General features: G+C 47.7%; 1 protein-coding gene across 1 annotated transcript in view; it reads left to right on the plus strand.

Annotated features, from left to right (window-relative positions):
* Positions 1 to 7,329: 7,329 nt before the first annotated feature.
* LOC125942621 (uncharacterized) overlaps positions 7,330 to 19,897 on the plus strand; it is a 40,029-nt gene continuing 27,461 nt past the window's right edge. The window contains exon 1 of the mRNA XM_049660829.1: positions 7,330 to 7,423. The gene's annotated coding sequence lies outside the window, so the exon portion shown is untranslated. The remainder of the gene's footprint in view (positions 7,424 to 19,897) is intronic.

The raw sequence follows: 19,897 nt of genomic DNA on the forward strand, positions 1-19,897 counted from the left end.
CTACTCATGCATGGCAATTTGGGTGGACTTGTACGTACCCGCATAGCCTGACTTCGCCGAGAGCTTACCGGTGTTGTCCCGATTGAGAGAGGAGACAGGTACCGCTGCAGCGCAGCTGTTACTAGGGTTGGTAATGATCTTCAAGGCCACCCCCCCTCCCCGGTGTATTGTGCCACGAACCTTGAATCAGCAGTACATAAGTTGGACTCCTTTATTAGGAGAGTTCGCATTCCTGTTTATATTATTGGTAAGTATATACACTGCATGAAATAACCAGATACCTGCGACTGACAAATTTTCAGAAATAAATGATGTCCGCCGCTCGTTCTTATTCTGGAATTACTCTTATCTTGCAATGTACAGGGTCATCCACTCTTAGGGTGAACACGGCTCAGCGTGGCCGCGCTCTGCGGAGTGCCAGTCCGTCCGGCGCGCATCGAAGTGAAGGGGAGGTGCTTCGCGTCGTCGGCTACAGCTCTTGCTTTGGTGTGAAGTAAACTTCACTAAACGCAGGCGACCGAGGCGGAGGCGTCGAGGGAAAAGCGCATCTCACTAACTGAAGCATTCTCCGGCTGCTTTTGCCTAAAGCTTGTCAACAGCCTGCTTAGTCAATATGCATTAACAGAAACAAGCTTATAAACGACTTAGCATTTTTTTGTAAGTGATGAAGGTAAAAGAACCAAGTCATTCTTTGCGCACTCTTCAACAGGGTGGGGGCCATTTTGTTTTACTGCCACAGCTGTTGGTGCCAGTGCATCGGGACAAACTCATCAGGAGCGCTTTTCATGTGTCTTTCGCTTTACGAACCACCCCATAATCTTTCAGTTTATGAGCGACCAGCCACTAAGTTGAGCAGTCGTTGGCAGTAGCGTATCAGCATCGTACGCTGGTAAGAGAGGTTAGCATGACCCAAGCAAAAAAAAAAAGAGCTCGGCGGTAGATCGGGCGAACGCCCATGGTCAGTTGAAATGTAAACGGCCCGATCTGGGTCGGGCCGGGCTTGGCTTTTGTAAATGACCAGCCTGTTTGCCGACCACCGGGCCGGCGGTTCCCCACGACGGCAATAGCTTGGCTTATCCGCGGCCAGCATTTTACAGCCGTAAGCTGTTATGAGCTCATTCCAATAGCCATTTCGGGTCGCGATGATGCCGCCGCCCGTAGATGCTATCGCATGCGAAAAAAAAGTACCCGCCCTCCGCCGGGATCGAACCCACGCCCGCTGCGTGGGAGGCGGATACTCTACCACTGAGCCACGCAAGCTTCCTTTTTTCCTTTAACTGAGATACGGAAGCACCTGCTATCCGAGAGCGGGAAACGCGTTTATAAACGCGCCCTATGCAGACGCGCAGGCGCAGACAACAAAATGCGATTCAAACGCGGAACGCAAACAACGCGGTCCGAAGCCTCCGCCGGTATGGTGGCTTCATCTAGTTAAGGCGCCGGCAAACGCAACCTTTCAGACACTGTAAATTTTGCTGCAGCCTTAACTAGATGGCGCTAACATACCGACGGACGCTCGGGATGTGACAGCGAATGTGACAGCCGTAGTTGCATTGTCGGCTGCTTGGCTGGGCCGAACGGCACTAGCCATCGGCGATGGAACGCGTCGGCTTGCACGCGCGACGGCGTCCCAAGCGCGTTGCTGACGCATTCACTCAAATTACTAGCTAGTACTGTCGAAACGCTCGTCTAGCTTACGCTGTGACTGTGCTGCGTGGGCCGCGCAGGCCTGCCATATTTTTTTTTCTTTGGCGGTATTCATATTTAGGTTTTATCCACTCAGCTTGCCCCCCCCCTCTCCCCTAAAAAAAAGGTAAATCAATTCATCATACTCGCCAAGTTTGCCCGGTGCCCACCTCTATGGCGTAACGCAGATGCCATGAGTCGCTTCGTGACGTATACCCCACAAAATTATTAAATCAGAATCAGAAACAGTCTTTATTTTCCTGAAGGAAAAAAAGACACCAGACAAAAACCTGTTCATTGAGCAGCTTGTCTCGGGCCCTACAGACAGCGGCAACAGCGGAAAAACAGCAGTGTATGTCGTACACCCGTACGAGAAAAAGCAATAGGAGAAAAAGCAACAGTAGAAAAAAATGAAAAAAAGAAAGAGAAGAAAGAAACGGTTTGCACTAAACTGCGAAGAACAAAAAAGTTTACACAAATATTTCCACACTATGTAAAAAAAAATTACATACATACACCAATACAAAACTATATTGTACACTGACATGTTTATTCACACGTACGCGTGCAAAACACCCGTAGTAGTAGCGCGCATAGACAATGCCTGCAAAATCATTCCAAACTAATCCACACAAAACAACGAACAACGCCGAATGTAAACTACATGATATAAATCTGCTACCAATTAAGCAATTCCGCTTAGAAACTGTTCCGTTAAAGCACGTTTATTTACTCGGGGCCATCAATTAAGGTTGTATTAGCGTTCAGGGTGTAAGGTGTTACATACTTCAACATTGTTGACCGTAATTCGTTGGAGTTTTGGGAAGACACCACTTTTCTAATTGTCGAGGTTGGCTGGCGGTACGCGTTCTTTCAGTGCTGATATTGTGATAAGGAAGTTAGTACGAAGCATGGCTTTAGAGGTGAAAAAGAAACAATAATGTGTGGTAGCAATGGTGGGGGGAGAATATACATATGACCTTTTCCGAGGAAGAGGGTGAAATGAACTGGAAGCGAATAACGACCTAATTACTTGGCAAGACGTAATGTAAGCTACAAACACACACGTCGACTATAAATTTTTAACTCCAAAAAAAAGAGAAAGAAAAACGTCCGCACCACTTAATTACTTTACATCAGCTTATCAATGTTATCAAAGGATTCATCGATTATTCTTCTAAATGAGAATGCGACTTCCTGCGTCAGATACGCGACAATGAACCGGGACTGCTTCCGCAAGTTTACATAAAATTTGACAAGAAAATTTTGTTGTATATTTTATTGCATGTAGCAAATGAATGTGGGGCGTAAAATTACTGCCAAATCAGTTGCTATACCGAATAGAGCAGTTTCGTGCATCACGTAAAGCGATCCACGCACACCTGCGAGCGACATTTCACGGCAATAAGACAGCCGCGGAGCAGCGGATGTCACTCCTTAGTTACTGTCGAAGTACTCATCTTGCCCTCTTGAATGTAGAATCGATGACAAACATGATAAAATATACATTCTTGATTGAACAATCGTTCTCTAACTTCCTGTGAAATTTATGGCCGGTGTTGGTCATTTTCTTAAGTCAATTAACCAATTTGTTTATAGCATCAAGAGAAGCGCGAAACGGCGCGCTAGGCTCATTACGTCGTGAGCCCGATGTGAAAAGCACTCCTGATGTATTTGTCCGGATGCAGTGCACCAACAGCTGTGGCAATAAAATAAAATGGCCCCACCCTGTTAAGGAGCGCGCAAAAAATAACTTTGTTTCTTCTACCCTCATCACTTACAAAAAAAATTATAGGTCGTTTATGTGCTGAGAAGCTTGTTTCTGTTTATGCATATTGACTAAGCAGGCTGTCGACAAGCTGAAGCAAAAGCAGCCGGAAAATGCTTCAGTTAGTGAAACGCGCTTTTCCTCGACGCCGCCGCCTCGGGTGCTCGGTCGCCTGCGTTTATTGGAGTGTATTTCACAGCAAAGCAAGAGCGGCGCGCTCCCGCGCTCTAGCATAAAGCCCTATATAGTCTTCAAAACTCCGCCCAGGCGGCGCTGCGGAAAAACCCACCACCAGCGCCCCCATCGCAGCCTTGGCGCAAACTGAGTAGTGCAAAGAGATGGCGATAGTTGTCCGCAAGCGAAGCTGCATAGGCCACAATGGAGGCACGGTTTCCTAAAGATCAAAGACCTGGAAAGCTTCTCCGCCCATCCACACTTCGGATAGGGAGGAAGCTCAGCGAGCGAAGTACGTGTACAATGTAAAAGAAGTTTCAGGTTTATTTTGGCGCGCTGCAACTCGCAAGTACACCAAGCATCGTACGACATCGAGTTCGAGGCAAGCACTCCGACGTCCGTTTCTCTAGCGCCTAAATGTGTTAAATTTGGGTACGTACATAATGTGAAAGCGATGAAGTACAGATATGATTAATTCAATTAGCTATGTAGCTTACGGTCAGTGGTACATAGCTCGCTTTGTAAGGGGCGAATGGCCCTGGCGACCTTCGCCTTTTCAATTGCGTTCTCGCTTCCTGTGCGCTCGAGCATGTTATCGCGCATCTTCGAATGTTCTCTTCACAGTTGTCTTCCGTTTGTATTTGCTGCAAACGTGCGTGCCCGCTTTCGCGGGGTACAACCTAAGGCAAAACAAACCTAAAGGTGGTCGCGAACAATATTTTGGGATTTATTCGTTTGAACGCGTGTTAGCATTGCTAGTTAAAACCGGAACGTTGAGCCTTCAACGACGTGCGCGATGCTGCGTCCATTATGATGTTTATCGTGCGCGTCTTAGTCTGCCGCTAGCTGCTCACTCCATGCTACAAGGCGCGCGCCACGGTCAGAGACTGCTGAGTTCGGGTAAGTGGGAACGTGACTTTAGCTCGAGACAGCTATCACGTTCATGGCAATTTACAACGCAACAGTAGCGTCAATTGCTGCGCTTTTCGTAGCACGCGGAGCTGTCGCGGTTGCCGACGTGCTTGCCATTGTTCTGACGAGTGAGCCAACAAGCACTTCATGGCTTTATGGCAGTTTGGAGACGCGTCTGGACTAGCAGAGAAATTCATAGCTCTCTTTCTGGGTGTTAATGCGCAAAACATTCGCAATATGAACCAAAATTAAGTTAAATTATTGTTTCGCACTCGCTAGCTGCTTAGGCAACTTAGCAAGGGAGTCGGACTTGGCACTACTCAATTATTACTCTTCACACGGCATAAGGCGCTATGCTTCTTGCAAAACTCTGTCGAGTCTGACGTCTATACTGTAGCAGACGACGCGAAGCACCTCCCCTAGGCTCCAGTGGGCCTCCGCCGCTTCGCTTCGATGCGCGGCCGCGCCGGACTGGCGCTCGCAGAGCGCGGCCACACTCAACCGTGTTCACCCTAAAGGCCCAACCACAAGGAACGGATTGTGACGGATATTGGGGGTCGGCGCCAGCCGGCGGCACGCGACAGCAACGCTCAACGAGGTTATTCACGGCTCTCAACCACAAGCGACTGTCGACTTCGATGTATTTCAAGCGTGGCGCAATGTGGCCAGATCCGTGGGACCGAGTTAGCCGGCAGTTTTGGAAAATGTTGCGCTAATAGAACAACTGTTTTACTTCAAAAGGCCTTCTTCAAGTTTTAAAAGTTATCCGTAGCTCTAGTGCAAACAGATACAGTGTTTGCTGGTTGTCTGTGCTTTTGAAAAACGCAGAACCAGTGACAGAGCATGGATAGCATCACAGCAGCAGCTCAGAGATGGTCATAGCTCTAGAGGACACAGACAGAACGAGAGAGAACAGGCGTCTTGTCCGTGTACTCAAGCGCTATGACCACTCTGATGCATCTAACACTAGCCCAAAACATACTTGTAAACCAGCAGCTGCCGTGCTCGCTAAAAGGCACGTGCACGCTAGCGGCAACATGCATATCGGCGAACCGGCCTCCAGTGCCGTAGAAACTTGCCACGAGAGAGGTGTCCGGAAGTAGACGACAGCTCGGCGGCGCACTGCCCGCTGCAGGACCGCCAGGCCACATCGACGACCGCGAATCTGCGCGCTCCGCTCCCGACGATGTAAACATCGTCTGCATCTGTCCTAGCAAAATACTTACGCACGTTATAAACATGAGCGTAAATTGTACATTGTATGAAAGACGATACCACTGTCGAATGTTAAACACAATCCGAGAGGAGCTGCAGTGCACGGCTACCGACGGCATACAACCGGATCGGCTGTGCCCGCATCGCAGCCGACGGCGCGAATGTCGGCATTTTTGTCTTCGTGTAAATTATTGTGAAAAGTGACAACGGTGAGAAAATATTGCGGCTTGTGAGCGTCGTGAATTCATTCCGAAGCACCGTCAGTTTAAGCTTTCGAGTGGCCGGAGTAGGCCTAGCGACGATATCGGCACCGCCGAACGATCAGCTGCGGTGAGGCTGCCGTCGCTGCCAGAGAGACCACTCCTCGGTCACTGATTGTCCACATCGCTGTACGGCTGCCGCACAAATGGGACCTGGTCCCATCCTGTCTACGGCAAGGAAATCTCGCCGCTCGCGAGCGAAACCGCCGTAATACGGAGGCCCACGAATGGCAAACGGCGTGCGGTGAGGTGGCGTGCCGGTAACGTGGACGGGCCTTAAGTGTGCACTTCGGCGTTCCTTAGATGTGCCTGTCTGGAAAGAGTACATCATTATCTATGATACCATACAAAGCTGCACCCTTTTCAATGGCCGGAGCACGCGCGAGCTATCGGCTGCTTGGGACGCGCACGAGGCACTCGCGCACGCGGAAGTTCGCTTTGTAAATGGCCTCCGAGCTCGCTCACATTGCGCGCCGTGCCGTCTCGGAGACCATAGTTTGTTTGCCTCTTGCGTGTACCGCCACTTCCGCCATCGGCGCTGCAGTCTGGCATGCTCGGTCTTGCGGCACCGAGCGAGCGTGAACCGGCGGCGCATTGTTCTTCATGCCGCCGGCGGCCCGCCGTGTGCCGCCGGTTGGCGCCGACGCCGCAAATCCGTCGAAGATTTCTCCCTTGTGGTTGCCCCTTAAGAGTGGACGACCTGTACAACTTACGAACTTCGGTGTGTAGGTCCGATTATCTTAACGCGAAACAGTTCGAAATTAGCCATGTACGTCGCACGTTTGGTACATTGTACCTAGCTTTCTAGAAGTATGTCGGATACTTGTATGAAAAAACACTCCCGCGTCCGTATAACATTCTCAAAGGATACAACGGGCGTATCTGGCCACGACATAAAAAGAAAGCTCAAGTGAGAATGATAAATTACGCACAAACACAGTTTACGAAGGCAGCCAATCTGATCTGTGAATATTCTTAAACAGAAATAACACTTGATCAAGCTCTTCATCCTTGTGGGCCTTCTTTTTGCTGCCTATCCTTTGTGTTGCCTCAAACGCTGCAACTTAATCTTCCCAGGCGATTTGTAACACAAAAAGGCGTACTTAACAGTAATTAGATTTCACTTGGTTATGCGCGCGAGGCGAGGAAAAAGGAGGCCAGAATCTTTGCGAGTACCGCCTCAAGCCATCACCTATAGAGCCCCATATTCTATCTTAATAGCCAAGTAGCCCAGTATAATATCCTAGCTGACTCAAACGTTTTCAAAACCACACAAGTGTTTCAAGTACCTTCCCATGTATCACGCAGTCCCGACTTCCGTATCACCTATGAAACCAACATTCAAGAAGACGTTGGAACCCATTTGCTGAGCTGGGAGTGCGTCAAGAGCGACCTCGATTACATCCAGGTAGGTGTCACTGAAGCACTAAAAGCAAATAAGAGACAACTTAAGTTCCTATATTCATGACGACGAGTGACATTAAAACCACTCAACCTCTTCCAGCGACGATTGTGCGACACGAAGTACATGGCGATGGAGATGTTGGCAATTCTCATATACCGGTCATGGTGGTAGAGAGGGTACCGAGAGTTTAGACGCGCATGTATATATATATATATATATATGTTTGTGTATATATTTTTCCTGCAAGGAGATATGGGGCTGTATTTTGTAGCCTTTCTTTTCTATTCTTTCTTGTCTTCGTCATACATGAGTTCAGGTCTTGTTATATATATATGAACGAGCAGAAAGGAAACTGAAGGGCCCAATTTCTATTACTCATATCATAAGAAGCCAACAACACTGACACAAGGACAACCAGGGGAAATTACTTGTACTTACTAATTCAATTAAAGAAATTATAGATTAATGCAAATGAAAGTGGATGAAAAAACAACTTGCGCAGGTGGCGAACTATCCCACGTCTTCGCATTACGCGTGCGATGCTCTTACCAATTGAGCTACCGCGACGCCGTTTTCCCATCACTTACTGGGCTATTTATGTTTTACTACTAGAAATTAATCCTGGGAGTGTTAGCCAGCGCCCACTCACAAACCTTGGCGGCGGATGTGGAACACTTTCTGCCGCAGGCGTCACGAGTACGTGATCTTTTCGGGTGAAAGCAGCTGGTCAATAAACCCACATATGCTACCTGAAGGCATCAATGTTGCCGGATTCAAAACCCTCGTATATATGAAGGAGAAGGAAGGGAACGAGGGGCCAACAAAGACCAAGGACAACACAGGAATAATTACTTGTACTTACTAATTCAATTAAAGAAATTATAGATTAATGCAAATGAAAGTTATTGAAAAATAACTTGCCGCAGGTGGGGAATGATCCCACGTCTTCGCATTACGCATGCGATGCTCTTACCAGTTGAGCTACTGCGGCGCCATGGTGGCGCTGGGTAACACAGCCAGGGTTAATTCTAGTAGTAAAATATAAATAGCCCAGTAAGTGGATGGGAAAACGGCCGAGTGACCCAAGTTGGTCCGGTGGTTCGTTCCAGACCTATACCTCAACACAGCAGCCCGGTACGCTACCATTCGACCACGCACAACCGAGTGGCCCAGATAGGCGGGGAAACAGTTAAGTACAAACATACAAACATCGATACATACATACATACATACATCATACATACATACATACATACATACCTACATACATACATACTACATACATACACCATACATACTACTACATACAACATACATACTACATACATACATACATACATACATACATACATCATACAGACATACATACATACATACATACTACATACATACAGAATACATACATCATACATACTACTACATACATACATACATACTCCATACATACATACAACATACATACATACTACATACAGTACATACATACATACAGACATACATACATACATACATACTACATACATACATACATACATACATACCACATACATCATACATACAGACATACATACATATACATACATACATACATCATACATACGAACATACATACATACCTACTACCATACATACATAGCCCGGGAAAGTGCGTGAAATACCCTAACAATGCTAATGCAATTAAAACCTAAATTCTGGGCAGAAACTCATCTCAAGATTAAATCAGGTTAAGACAGTCTTGCATTGAAGCACTGTAAGCGACAACTGCCATATTGCAATTCTTCAAATTACAGTTCAGCTGATTTCCTTCAATTGTCTTGTTTCCGACAATTATTCACATATCTGGTCGCAAATGCTCCTCGCTAAATGCACGCTAATGATCCATTCTGTGTTTTTTTCTCTCCACAATCAGCTGCTTTAAGTACGAAATGCATTTAGCTCCCGTTGTCGACGACCTTTAAGTGACCTTGAGCCAAAAGCCGAGCCGTTATCCGGGAACTCAAGCGAGAACATCCGGGCATCGTTGCGAGCACAAAGCGAGATCATCTGTGCCACCAGTCAAATTTAAGTAAATGCGATCTCTGGCCCCCAACCCTTTGTGCAGGACCGGATTACATACGCTAGTTATTGCGCAAACAAGTTACAAAATATTTCTTCCGATTTCTTCCTCGTGGCTGTTCACAATATCACTCAAGCTACAACTTCTTGTACGATGAAGTTTTATTTGTCATTTCCAATAGTGACGTTCAAAAGGCAGATACAGGCACCATAGACTTGAATGTCATCTTTTAGCGCTGATACAGGGTTGTCCGGGCTCTTTTTGACGCCAGCGTCCGTGAGTTGGCCGCACATTTGCTGCCGACCTCTTCGACGCGACAAGAAGAAAAAGAAGCGACAGACGCTGAGCGCACTGCACTGTTGGAAGAAGAAAAGCGGTTGAAAAGCGGCGGCACCACAGGCAGCAAAAGACGTCATATGGTAGCCATTTCATGCTTACATGTACTCTGGATTAAGGGAGAGCGAGCAATTCTTTATGCTGACTTTTTGGCTTCTATGTAGCTGATTTTAATTATCTGCTGACTTTCGCACCTCCTTGGCTCTTGTTCTGGTTGTCTACCCCTGCCACATACCCAATGGCCCCAGTTGTCAATTCGGTCGCATACCCAGTGGCGGAAGTTGGCGTCATAGAAGTTGGTTGCGGAGATACATCACACACACACACCGCAAAGTGGGTGAAGTAACATTCCCAAAGAAGGCTAATTTGATTAAAAACATTGCGGCATAATCCATAGAAGATTATCGTCAAAGCCAGTGATAGCTTCATTGTGATAACTGCTGCCTATCCCCATGGAAACGCGTGAATCACAAACTTTTATAGACACATCAACAAACACAGTAATTGATGGTCTCGTTGTGAACCACAATGCCGAATGATACGACACAATAGCTCTTGTTTTAAGCACTGCACCCGAGTTGGAACAGGCTGCAGCTTCGTTGCATTGGCTATCCATCAAGCGGCCGCAGTCGATGCGCAGGTCTCGTTTGCGAATAGGGCACTATCACTAAAATATATTTAAGGCTACTTAGTCCTAACATTTTGGCCCACAAAGCTGTGAAGGCACTTTTTTTCTTTATTCAGAGCGACTGGCCTGTGTGAACGCCTTGACTTGCTCAGGCCCTCCGCGTGCGCGCGCGAGCTCACCGCGTCCTTCCTCCTCCCGTCTCTCTATCTCATCTTTCTATTCCCTCTTTCCCGTCCCCAAGAGTAGGGTAGCCAACCAGACGTATTTCTGCGTGGTTAACGTCCCTGCCTTCTCTCTTTCTCTTCTCGTCCTTCTCCTCCTTGGCACCTCCATTCTGGGGAGTGATAAGAATTCGCACGTACCAATATTGTGTACGAGGTGCCATCGAAGTTATCTCTTAGGGCACACATCCAGTGTCGCATACTCAGTGACCCATGTTGCCAGCTCGGCAAGACAGTAGCCAGCACGTAACTATTAGCCCAAGCTGACACTCCCCCCGTAAATGGCCAGAAATATGCAAGCCGCAAACTTAAACGAAGAGCCAAAGAAACCATCTCATCAAAAAAAAGAGGAAAAAATGACCAATGATTGCGATACTCCCAAATGCAAACTTTGAGCTAATTTGTATACGTATTTTCATTTCGCGATACATTGAGGCACCGAATTTGAGACCGAAATCACCGCACCGACTGGCAGTAGGCCAGCGCCGTCAGCGCCTTCGCAGAAGCAGTATGGGAACGCTGGCAGGATGAGCGGCGTCGGAGCCAGCTGTGGAAGAAGACGATGACGAAGGCGCGTGCAGTGGCACGAGCGCGTTCGCGCGGTTACGCCGAGGGACGCCGACGCCCAACCCAGGAACGGGTGCCTAATAGCTGCGCTCTGAAAACTGGCATTTCTTATATTTCGGCTTCCCATTTTTGGAGCACTCGGTGTGGTACACTGGGTATATACCACTGTGACGCAATAGGTATGGAAGCAATAATGTTTTAATAGGTGTCATACTTCTATGTGCATACATCTTTCATTAACGTTCTGCCCTCGCCAAGCATTATGCACCGCCTTAGACCTCGCGACATAGAGAGCCAGCAGCTAAATGCGACGAGCCGTGTGCCTTTCATCTGCTACGGCCGCTACTTCGCTAAATCAGACAAGTGTCAGCTCATTTAGATTCCAACATTCCTAGGCCATGGGCGTTTTATTTAACTTTATTTATTATTTCTCAATGTCGGACACAGGAAACAGTCGTCGCCAATAGGTGATCTGTTCGCTTGCAACCACGGCACCTCGCCACATTTCTTCATAAACGTATGTTAATCGTGACGAAAAGTGTGCGAAGTGTGCACTCAAGCTTTCGCCTTAGCGTTTTACAAACGTGTAACACTTGCTTAATTTTACTCGTGCAGTACCAGAGCGAACGCTCATCTGCGTCTCTATCAGCGTTGCTGGAAGAACTTATTTTTACGCTGGAATTCCTGCTAGGGTTGGCAATGATTATGCTGTTATGGGAGAAGCGTAAGCGTGAGATCTGTTATGCTAGGAGCGGGGCAGCTGTATGCTGAGTGTAAGTGACAATTGTTGCTAAGATTAGAGCAGGGTCTTGCAGCATGCAATGAAGCGTACATAAATGGTAATTCCACTAAGCACACAGCCACTCGTAAGAGTCATGTGTCGCCTTTCATCGCCCGCAAGATCGGCTATCTGTCGCAGGAGCTTTTCGACATCGGAGATGACAAATACTTTACAACGTACGGTTGGCAATGTTGGTGTGGTGCCGTGTAAAAATTTCGCCGGGGTCCTGCCTGCTGTACAGGTACTGATTGATTGGCCGTGGTCTAACGGTTAGGGCGTCTGACTCGGCTGCCGCTGCGTTCGAAACCCACCACCCGAGAGCCACCGGTAAAAATGGTTAGAGGCGGTCCCCGGCCAGGTGCCCGGCTTTCTACGGGGTGTGCGCTTAGGAGATGCCTCGCAAACACCGCAACGCCCCCCTCCCCTCCCAGGGAGGTTTGGCAAAACCCTGTTTCGAATAAATTTCAGCCAGCAAAGGTACTTCGGGTTACGTGGTTTTTCACGTGTTCGAAGGGTCATTACGTCGCCCTGGCGCGTAAGAGAAAACTCACAAAGTTTACATAGCTTACCAAACATACAATGTCATGTCGTAGACGAAGTGGCATTGAACTCCCATCGATGTCAGTTGTATGCAGCACATTGGAAGGAAGCTTTCGTATGCTGTCTGTCTTCCGCTGACTCACAGCTTTGATGGAAAACCTATAGATAGTTCAATATCGATATATATAGAAGTTCAATAGATAGCTATTGTGCCAATTTAGCCTGGCGTAATTTAGTAGCAGTGCTGCAGTTTCTCAACCTACGCCTGGAGGAAGGGCGTGGGCAGCACTGTGGAGCGAGTTCTACATTTGGCTTCAGTTCTCGGTACATTCTGAGAGAGCCGCCATGTCTTCTTCCTTCTGCATATCTAATGACTGAGACAAGTACGCCTTTTCACTACCTTTATCGACGGCATAGGTACTTCGTGCCCCGCAGGGGCGTCTGCGCAAGCAGGCGTTTGGTGAGTTGCGCCACCACGGACACGAGCACATGAGGGTTAGACCCTCCCGCGTGTAGCCGTGCGCGGCTGAGCCGTGTCTGGGGAAAGGGGGATCCTGGGGGTTGAGCCGATGCCGGGTGTCCGGACCTTTAAGGCCCCCCGGCAGAGGCAACACACCTCTTCGGCCTCTGCTTCACATAGACGGCACCCCTGGACTGACCCACCCAGGGGAAATCGGCAGTTGCCTTTTCCTGTCCTTCTCTTCAATCTTCGTCTTTCTCCCTCACTTTTAATCTTTCCTGTCTTCTTTTCTCTTCCATTTACTTCTAACTTTCCTGGCGGCGAGGGTTAACCTTGTGTGTCATAACCACCCTTGGTTATACGTATTTGGTTATAGCGGGAACGTACAGCTGGCGTTTGTGGGAATTGTGTTTACAGGTCCTACATCGTCCCCTTGTTGGGCTCCATGGTGGGTGGCTGGCGTTCCTGCCGAATGAATATTATTTTTATGGCTTGGTCCTTCCCCGCTTTACCCGATCGCCCCCAGAAAAGGGGGCGCACCGATGAAGTGTTCCAGTTTTTTGGACGACAAAAAGAAAACTTTCCGAGATACCATGTAGTACATTCCCAGAAACCAGAAAAGACAGCAAGAATTATGTCACCTTTCGTAGTTGCAAAATCCCTGACGGAAACCTTTGGTGCAGGCTATAAAGTGTCTAAGATGGCGAGCGGTGATCTCCTTCTGGAGCTCCGTGACAAGAAGCAATATGAAAATCTGCCTAAGCTAGTGTCATTCGGGAACATCCCGGTGACAGTTACCCCACATCGTACTATGAACACAATTCGAGGTGTCGTGTCCGATGATGACCTGATGGAACTGACTGAAGCCGTACTTCTAGAGGGTTGGAATGATCAGAATGTGATCAATGTCAAAAGAATTAAAATGAGGCGCGACGGAAAAGAGATCGATACCAAACACCTAGTACTCACATTTGGTTCAAGCAACCTGCCCGATACTATCGAGACAGGGTATATGAAGATCAGGGTTAGGCCTTATATCCCAAATCCTCTGCGATGCTTTAAGTGCCAACGATTGGCCACAGTTCTCAAAACTGCCGTGGCCGCCTCACCTGTGCCAAATGTGCCCACGAACATCCATCCGAATCCTGTGAAAACGCTCTACACTGTGTAAACTGCGATGGGGAGCATGCCGCATACTCGCGGTCCTGCCCGTCTTGGAAAAGAGAGAAAGAAATCGTGACGATTAAAGTAAAAGAGAATCTATCATTCAAGGAAGCACGAAGGCGGGTGTCGTATCTGCCAAAAAAACAGCTTTGCTGAAGTGGCGCGTCAGGGGGCAGCGTCACAACAGCCACCGGCTGCTGTCCAGCTCACGCATAGTGAGCCGCCAGCGATGCCATCCGCCCCCTCGGCGGGTGCAGCTAGCGCTGCTCCGCTATCTCAGAACAAGGGGCCATCGACCTCCGGGCTGGTGGCCTCTAGGGTCCCACCTCTTGAGGCGAGACCCTCAAGACGAACACACCGCTCGCAAGAGCGGATGCCCAGCGCCTCAGGAGAGGCGATGGACACAACCTCCAGCCAAGCGGCGCATCCAGCGCCTATGGAGCGGCGGGCGTCTCTCGACCGCTCCAATAAAGAGAAATTGCGCATAACGGGGCCTGAGAAGGGCTCTGTAGTCTAAGGTATTGCACACCTAAGCACACAGCACAACACTCCTTTTAATATGGGCACTCAAATAGTTCACTGGAACGTCAGAGGTCTCCTCCAAAATCTTGACGACGTTAAAGAACTCCTCCGCAAGTTTAGTCCCAGGGTGCTGTGTGTTCAGGAAACACACCTCAAACATACACAAACAAATTTCCTCACACAGTATGCTATTTTTCGCAAAGACCGCGATGACACTGTTGTGTCATCCGGCGGTGTTGCTATCATAGTTGACAGAGGTGTTGCCTGTCGGGAAATAAAACTTCGTACGCCCCTGGAGGCAGTTGCTATCCAAGGGTGCTGTTTGACAAGCTAGTCACTATCAGTTCTATATACATCCCTCCAACTTATCAACTTAATAAAACCGAATTTCAAAACTACATAGATGAACTTCCGGCTCCATACATAGTTGTCGGAGATTTAAACGCACATAACTCATTGTGGGGAGACTCTCGTTGCGATGCGAGAGGTCGCCTAATCGAAAACTTTCTCTTTTCCTCAGGAGCACGTATACTTAATAAGAAAGAGCCAACATACTACAGTGTGGCGCATAATACATACTCCTCCATAGATTTAACTATAGTATCGAGCACACTAATGCCATACCTAGAGTGGTCCGTTCTTAAGAACCCTTTTGGGAGCGACCACTTCCCTATTATACTAAACTTAACAAAAGAAGATATAAGCTCACCACACATTCCCCGATGGAAGGTTGACACAGCTAACTGGGAACGTTTCCGAGAACTTACGTATTTGCGCACGGATGATATTGCATCCTTTAATATAGAAGACGCTGTGGCGTATATTACAGGCTTTATAATTGACGCTGCCACGAAATGCATCCGTCAAACTAATGGCCTAGCGAATAAACGTCGCATCCCGTGGTGGAATGAAGAATGTAAACAAGCACGGAAAAACCAAAACAAAGCTTGGGGACGACTTCGCTACTCTCCAACTGCCGAAAACTTGATTAGTTTCAAACAAATAAAATCCCAGGCTAGAAGAACACGTCGACGTGCTAAAAGGGAGAGTTGGGAGAAGTACATCTCCAGTATAAATTCTTACACGGATGAGACAAAGTGTGGAATCGAGTAAATAAATTAAAAGGCCGGGAGGTACACCCATTACCGTTAGTCAGTACCCAAGATGAGAGCCTGGAAGACCAGGCAGATTGTCTGGGTGAACACTTCGAACATGTATCCAGTGCGTCCCACTACACACAAGCATTTCTGAGGTTCAAAGAACGCGAAGAGCGACAGCCCCTAAAACGTAAAGGTTCATCGAGTGAGGCCTACAACAATCCATTTACTTTAACTGAACTGAAAGCATCCCTCGCTTGCTGCAATAACTCGGCGCCAGGTGGTGATCGTGTCATATATGAAATGATTAAGCACCTGAATCCTGAAGCGCTGAAAGCACTCCTGTCTCTTTTCAATGTCATGTGGGCGCATGGATATATCCCGTCTTCGTGGAAGGAAGCTATAGTCATTCCCGTGCTTAAACAAGGCAAAGACCCGTCCCTAGCCAGCAGCTACAGGCCAATAGCGCTAACAAGCTGTCTGTGCAAACTATTTGAAAAAATGATCAACAGGCGCTTAATCTGTTTCCTTGAAAATAACAATTACTAGACCCCTTCCAATGTGGTTTCAGGGAAGGTATGTCCACAACAGACCACCTTGTTCGCATTGAGTCTTATATTAGGGATGCTTTTATACATAAGCAGTTCTGCCTCTCAGTGTTCCTCGACCTAGAAAAAGCTTACGACACGACATGGCGCTACGGCATTCTCCGAGATCTCTCTGCGATGGGTGTCCGTGGCAACATGTTAAACTCAATCGAAAGTTACCTATCGAATCGCACATTCCGCGTAAGAGTGGGTAACGCTCTTTCTAAGTCATTCACCCAAGAGACCGGTGTGCCACAAGGGGGCGTGCTTAGTTGCACACTATTTATCGTAAAAATGAGTTCCCTGCACACAGTCATCCCACGCACTATGTTTTATTCTGTTTATGTCGACGATGTGCAGATAGCCTTCAAGTCATGCAATATTGCCATCTGCGAACGACAAGTGCAGCTTGTAATAAACAAATTGTCCAAATGGGCAGATGAAAATGGTTTTAAGGTAAATCCCCAGAAGAGCACTTGCGTACTCTTTACTAACAAGAGAGGCGTAACGCCAGTCTCAAGTATTGCAATCAAAGGAGATGCGCTCTCTGTGAGCAGCGAGCATAAGTTTCTAGGCATTGTTTTAGATTCGAAGCTTACATTTATTCCTCATATTAGTATCTGAGGGCAAAATGCCTGAAGACAATGAACCTTTTAAAGCTTCTGTCGCGTACGACTTGGGCAGTGATCGAAAGTGTCTGCTGAACCTCTATAAAAGTCTTGTCCGCTCACGCCTCGATTACGGAGCTATAGTGTATAATTCCGCAACGCCAGCTGCATTAAAAATACTAGACCCCGTTCACCATCTGGGTATCCGCCTTGCGACCGGTGCTTTCAGGACAAGTCCAATCCAGAGCCTCTACGTAGAATCGAATCAGTGGTCGCTTCATCTGCAGCGGTCATACAGCAGTTTTACATATTTTCTGAAAGTACAAGCAAACATTGAACATCCTTCTTATTCAACAATAAACGATGTGACCGCTGCCACACTCTTCCGTAACCGACCTGCAGCGAGAAAGCCGTTCTCTTTGCGTGTGAGGAACCTCAGTGAGGAAATGGGTGTTCCGCTGCTTGAACAATGTCCTATGGCTCCAGCGAAACTATTGCCACCGTGGCACTGGCAACTCATAGAGTGTGACACATCGTTCATAGAGGTCACTAAACACGCGCCAGAGGCACACATTAAAATGCATTTCTTAGAACCCAATCTAAATACTCGTGTACACAGTTTTACACAGATGCTTCCAAGTCACATGCCGGGGTATCTTATGCAGCCGTCGGCCCATCCTTTTCGGAATCCGGTGTACTCCACCCGGAAACGAGTATCTTTACCGCTGAGGCCTATGCACTATTGTCGGCTGTGAATCATATAAGGGCATCAAAACTTCAAAAAGCAGTTATATTTACAGACTCCCTAAGCGTGGTGAAAGCTCTGATGTCACTCTGCAAAAACAAAAATCCTGTACTTACTGAGCTCTATTCCAGTTTATGCAGAGCATATATATCTAACCAGCATGTGACTGTATGCTGGGTGCCTGGCCATAGAGGCATTGAGGGTAATGTGCTTGCAGACAAGTTGGCCACATCAACTACATCGCAAGCTATTAATCCTGCGGCTACTATTCCTCCCGCAGATTTGAAGCCTTTTCTGCGAAGAAAACTGCGAGACCACTGGCAGCGCTTGTGGGACGCTGAAAGAAATAATAAGCTTCACTTGATAAAACCACAGTTAGGTTTTCTGGCCACCCGTAATGAAAACACGACGAACTGATGTCCTGTTCTGTCGTCTAAGAATAGGACATACATATGGCACCCACGATTTTCTGCTTACTGGTGATGAACCACCAACCTGTGGTAGATGTGGTGAGAGGCTGACCGTCCTCCATGTCCCGTGGAGTGCCGGGAAGCCAAAGCCGAGAGAAGGAAACATTTTGCGGTAGCATACCGCTACAATATCCCTCTACATCCCATGCTATTTATTGGTGAAGAACCGCTTTTTAATGCCAAAGCAGTCCTCGATTTTTTGAATGATGTTGTGCTACATGTTATTAGCCCAATAAGTTCGTAGCACATCCTCTCTCCAGAGGATGTTCCTGTGATAATTTTTTATAGCACATGCCTCCAGGCCCTTGTGGTTCAAGGGCTCTGTTTAGGTAGTAGTGCTTCTTGCCAATTACTGTATCTTAAATATTTTAAATATATTATTCTTCTTTCTCAATGCATTCCTCATTTCATAGTACACATCATTAGTCATTGCCATGATTTTAGTACATATATATTTTACGCACTTTACAGCGATTATGTTTAGGCCCTTTTACAGCCAAGCTTCATCTACTTCTCAGAATTCATCGCTCCACTGCACACTCACAAACACTGGCATGGCGCTCTTTGGCCATAACTGGCCCTTGCGCCACAAAACACCACACATCATCATCATCATCATAGGTACTTCGTGGCTATTGCGGCACATGGGCCATGCAGTCTTTTTGGGAGACGGGCGGGCTGTTTCTCATCGAAGTTATCGCGGGGACAGCAGAGAATAACTGCCGGTTTTACAGCAAAGCTTGTGTGCGACGCCATTGTCCCTGGTGGTATTGAGAGAGCGTCGTTGCTCATTGGGCGTGCGGGAACGAAGTGGCAAGCTTCTCCTCTCACCATCGCGCCGGCGGCAGCGCGATCTTCCATTGGTGTTGTGGGTAGCATTGTGTGCTAATATCATGGTACATGTCATGACCGCGTGAGTGGCTGTGAGCGGGTGTGGGCAAGTCCGCGCTTAGTTGTATTGCTGCCATCGACTTGTATCTACATCTAGTGTTCGTTGTGGTGCTACCCAGGTAAGTATATATGTAAACACAGTATTACGCGATGAGCTTGTTGGTACTTCATAGCAGGGGCACATAACACAAGAGCTACACAGATTCATGGCGTGAACTATCAACGACTTTATTTCCAGTTTTGCAGCAGTACACATACGAGGTCTGTTAGAAAAGTATCCGAAATTATTTTTTTTTGCGAACACCTGATGGATATGAAGCAAGCGCGCTTGCATCAGCCGACTTTGAACTTTCATGCGCATGCGCGAATTTTTTCGCGCCTGGTACCCTAGAAATTACAGACTATCCGAGAAATTGCGGAAGAGGTGGCATCAGCACTTTTTCTGCACATTCCATTATGACCGAAGATTTGGCCATAAGAGAGTGGCAGCGAAATTCGTGCCGAAGCTGCTCACGGTGGAGCAAAATCAACTTCGTGTTGAAGTCTCACAGGACATGCTGGATGCCATAATCAGTGACGCCGTCTTCATGAACACCGCAATCACTGGTGACGAGTCTTGGGTGTACGGGTACGACCCGGAAACCAAATCCCAGTCGTCACAGTGGAAGCAATACGCGTCACCAAGACCAACGAAGGCCCGCCAAGTGCGTAGCAACGTCAAAGTGATGCTGACTGCTTTCTTTGACTCCCGCGGTGTGGTGCACCACGAGTACGCACCACAGGGTCAAACAATCACCAAAGAGT

Source organism: Dermacentor silvarum, chromosome 1 (genome assembly GCF_013339745.2).
Source record: "Dermacentor silvarum isolate Dsil-2018 chromosome 1, BIME_Dsil_1.4, whole genome shotgun sequence".
In the NCBI taxonomy this organism is placed as follows: domain Eukaryota; kingdom Metazoa; phylum Arthropoda; class Arachnida; order Ixodida; family Ixodidae; genus Dermacentor; species Dermacentor silvarum.